Source organism: Lepidochelys kempii, chromosome 6, assembly GCF_965140265.1.
Source record: "Lepidochelys kempii isolate rLepKem1 chromosome 6, rLepKem1.hap2, whole genome shotgun sequence".
NCBI lineage: Eukaryota > Metazoa > Chordata > Testudines > Cheloniidae > Lepidochelys > Lepidochelys kempii.
In genome coordinates this window covers 15,268,621-15,273,361 of record NC_133261.1, presented here as the reverse complement: position 1 = coordinate 15,273,361, position 4,741 = coordinate 15,268,621, and positions in this window count along the sequence as shown.

Sequence of the window (4,741 nt, the reverse complement as noted above, 5' to 3'; positions counted from 1 at the left end):
TAGCAGGCCAATGCTCACCTCACTGAGTTATCCCTCCCCCTGGTATTTCAGGCAGGACTGAATCTCCATTAAACTTTTCAAGGTGCCCCTGACAGACCTCACTGAAGCAATTATCAGCCATTGATTTCACGGAGGGAGGGAGGGAGGAGCAAATGAATACAAAACAAATCTGGTGTATTTCTTGTTTTGATCCACTCTGTCTATCTTTTACATCTTTGGCTGGCAGCAGACGGTGCAGGAGGACTGCTAGCCATCCTCATCTCCTGCCTGCTCGCCAGAAGACGGTGCAATAGGACTGACTGCAGGACTAAAGAAAATGACCTGCTCGCGTCACTCCTATTTTAGTCCCTGCACCCATGTCTGTCCAGGCGCTCCTGACCGACCTTACCGAGGTGGCCAGGAGCACCTCCGACATGATGATGATGGTTATCTGGCCTATTGCGCCATCTGCTGCCACAAGACAATGGGCTGCTACTGTGTAGCAATGCAGTACCACTTCTGCCAGCACCCAGGAGATGTACGGTGACAGTGAGCTGAGCGGGCTCCATGCTTGCCATGGTATGGCATCTGCACAGGTGACTCAGGAAAAATGGCATGAAACGATTGTCTGCCATTGCTTTCATGGAGGGAGGGCCTGACGACATGTACCCAGAACCACCCGTGACAATGTTTTTGCCCCATCAGGCACTGGGATCTCAACCCAGAATTCCAATGGGCAGCGGAGACTGCGGGAACTGTGGGATAGCTACCCACAGTGCAACGCTCCGGAAGTCGACTCTAGTCTCGGTACTGTGGAAGCACTCTGCCGAGTTAATGCACTTAATGCACTTAGAGCATTTTCTGTGGGGACACACACACTCGAATATATAAAACCTATTTCTAAAAAACCGACTTCTATAAATTCGACCTTATTCCGTAGTGTAGACATACCCTAAGAGATTCTGAGATTTTGAAATCCAGAAGAGACCATGATAATCTAATCTGATCTCCTGCATATCACAAGCTTTAGAATTTCAGACATTATTTACTATAGTAGAGGGAATTTTTGACATAAGTGACACCATTATGTCCGATAAATTGTGGTTTAGAATGATAACCAGTCCCCAGTTATAGACTTCAGGTGATGGTAAATTAATCACTCCCTTTGGTAAAATAGTCCAAAGGTTATCTGCCCTCACTGTTAAAATGTTATGTCTTATTTGTAGTTTGAATTTCAGATCTTGCTATGCCTTTGTCTTTTACTTTAAAGAGCCCCTTGAATCAGATATTGTCTCCCTGCATAGATCCATATAGACCATTATAGGGATGGCAGTGCAAGTGCTTCTGATCCACTCTGAGGCTTGCCTTGAGATCAGTGATCACCTGGCTTTGTAACTCTTCCCCTGGGTTAATGTTAGATACCAAATTTCTTCCCTTGCCTGGCTTTTTCAGCTTGAAAAAGAGGCCACTAAGGGGAGGTATGATAGAGGTCTATAAAATCATGATTGGTGTGGAGAAAGTAAATAAAGAAGTGTTATTTACTTCTTCTCATAACACAAGAACTAGGGGTCACCAAATGAAATTAATAGGAGGCAGGTTTAAAACAAACAAAAGGAAGTATTTTTTCACACAGCACACAGTCAGTCTGTGGAACTCTTTGCCAGAGGATGTTGTGAAGGCCAGCATCTGCATGGGGATGCTCCCTAACAATTCCTCTCCACCCCGCCAAAAAAACTTCCATATTTTTCTCATCCATACCCAGCAACACTCCAAATTCATACCTAGGTTCCTTCCCAGCAATTACTTCCTCTCCCTCAGCTCCTCCATTACCCCTGATTCCCGGAAGCCTTTGCACTGTTTCTGAGGGGTGCGGGAAATACGGTTCTGTACTATAGTTTTAGCCTCTATTATTCACTCTATCAAGGTGATCCTTTAATTTCAGGCACATGTTCTATGGTACAGGTGGGAGCCCTGAGAAGGCCATTGGAATTATTATGTGTCAGAGGCATAGTGCTAAGAGGACTGGGAGGAAATGTTTCCATAGAAGATGTATTAGTTGGTCATATCGAAATCGTGGATATGTGGTTCGGATTCATAGGAATCCTGCTGAAAGTAGTATGGCTTTTGATGTTAGTGAGAGGGAAAATAATTCAGGTGTAACAGGGAAAGGCTTAACAATGAGTAATTTATTGACTTGCAGGATCTAAACTACAAGCTTTGCATTGGCCAGTTGCTCAGCCAATGGCTCAGGAGCAGTGTCACAGCTAGTCTGGTTGTAGAAGGGGGCTGGCAGGCCCTTAGGGGGTGCTGAGGGTCCATTGATCCCTTGGATGGCTGCAGAGTTAGGGGGTAACATTAAAAAGACTGAACCCCCACTGATGTTTTAATGTGTAGAGATTCTAAGGCCAGAAGAAACCTTTAGATCATCTAGTCCAGTGGTTTTCAAACTGTGGGTCGCGACCCGGTACCGGGTCATGGAATGGAAGGCACTGGGTTTCAGTGGCTCTGGTCCACTCTGCCGACCAGGCCGTTAAAAGTCCCACCGGCGGTGCTGCCTGGCAAAGGCCGGCTAGTCTCTACCTGTTCTGACGCCGCACTGCACCCCAGAAGTAGCCAGCAGCAGGTCCGGTTCCTAGGCACAGAGGCCACGGGGCTCTGTGCGCTGTCTCCACCCCAAGCACTGACTCTGCACTCCCATTGGCTGGGAACCGGTCAATGGGAGTTGAGGGAAGCGGTGCCCGTGGGCGAGAGCCACGCGCAGCCTCTTGCGCACCTCTGCCTAGAAGCCGGACCTGCTGCTGGCCGCTTCCGGGGTGCAGCGCAGTCCACAGTGCCAGGACAGGCAGCCAGCCTTAGCACCCCCGCTGCGCCGCTGACTGGGAGCCACCCAAGGTTAGCCCGCACCCCAACCCCATGCCCCAATCCCCTGCCCAAGCCGTGAGCCCTGCCCTAAACCCCTGCACCCCAAACGTCTCATCCTTGGCCCCACCCCAGAACCTGCACCCCTAGCCCAGAGTCCTGACCCCCTCCCTCACCCCAACCTCCTGTCCCAGCCCTGAGCCCCCCCAAACCTGCAGGCCTCTCCTGCACCCCAAACTCCTCATCTCTGGCCCCACCCCAGAGCCTGAACTCCCAGCCCAGAGCCCTGACCCCCTCCCACACCCCAATCCCCTGCCCCACTCCAGACCCCCTCCGCACACCCTGAACCCCTCATTCCTGGCCCCACCCTGCAGCCCTCACCCACACACCCCAACCATCTACCTCAGTCCTGAGCCTCTCCCACACCCCAAACCCCTCATCCCCAGGTCTGTTGGGTCGTGGGCATCAACAATTTTCTTCAATTGGGTCGCCTGAAAAAACATTTGAAAACCACTGATCTAGTCTGACCTCATATTAGCCTGTTGAGCTTAATAAAAGGCACTTTCCTACCTTTATGTCCAGGAAGGAAGGGGAAAGGAGAGAGGGTTTTTTAGTCTCATTCATCCTTTCCTCTGGAACCTCAGGGTCCAATTTGTGACAGCAGGGAACAAAGCTGGCCTAAGAGCCATGGAACTTCCTTCCTGAGGAGGACGTTGGGAGCCCAGATCTCAGTGCCTTCAGAACAGGTGCAAACTCCACTTCTCTAGCCTAAGCCAATAGCCCAGACATCAGCCAAGGAAAAGAAGACAGGAGGATGAAGAGATGTATATGAACATCACAGAGTGGTTTACACAGACCTAGCTCAGCCTCCAGTCTGAGTGTGTGATAGCTCCTGGCTCTAAGGGACAGTCTTTTAGCTCACGCTGTAGACAGTGCTGGAAGTCCCCAGATCCATTGCTGGTCGTGACCAAGCTGGGAGAACAAAGAAGCCAAGAATTCAGCCACCTCCTGGGACTAATTCTTAAATTGGCTCAGTTTGTGAGGTCCTGTGGTGATAGGTGCAGTAGAAGAACTCTCGATAAACAGAATCTCATTTTGATCCATTTGAAACTGAGCTTGTCCACACAGGGAACAAGTGCGGAGTAGCTAGTGTGTACCAGCGCCTGACGGCTAACTCCCCACGTGGACACTCTTATAGCACACTATGAATGCCTCTGTGCGCATTAGCTTCATGCGTTTTGGAAGTGTACTAAGCTAGACCACCTGAGGGCGCAGTAAGAGTGTGCACATGACCAGTTAGCTAGTGTGGGGTAGCTAAAGTGCTTTAAATTCACACTCTAGCTTGCTGCACACTAACTTCCCTGTGAAGAGAAGCCCTCAACTTGCTTGGTCCCAGAATTTCTGATCTGGAAAAGAAGGGGAGGGTTGGAGAAATATCCTTTGTTAATTTAAAACAAAGAATTATAGATTTGGGACAGTCTTAAAACCCTGTCTGGTGTAATGATGGATAAGGTTCATGTAATAATACCTGCTCTCTCCCACTTTTTGTCTTCTAAGGGTATGTCTACACTACGGAATAAGGTCGAATTTATAGAAGTCGTTTTTTTAGAAATCGGGTTTATATATTCGAGTGTGTGTGTCCCCACAGAAAATGCTCTAAGTGCATTAAGTGCATTAACTCGGCGGAGCGCTTCCACAGTACGGAGGCTAGAGTCGACTTCCCGAGCGTTGCACTGTGGGTAGCTATCCCACAGTTCCCGCAGTCTCCGCTGCCCATTGGAATTCTGGGTTGAGATCCCAATGCCTGATGGAGCTAAAACATTGTCGCGGGTGGTTCTGGGTACATATCGTCAGGCCCCCGTTCCCTCCCTCCCTCCGTGAAAGCAAGGGCAGACAATCGTTT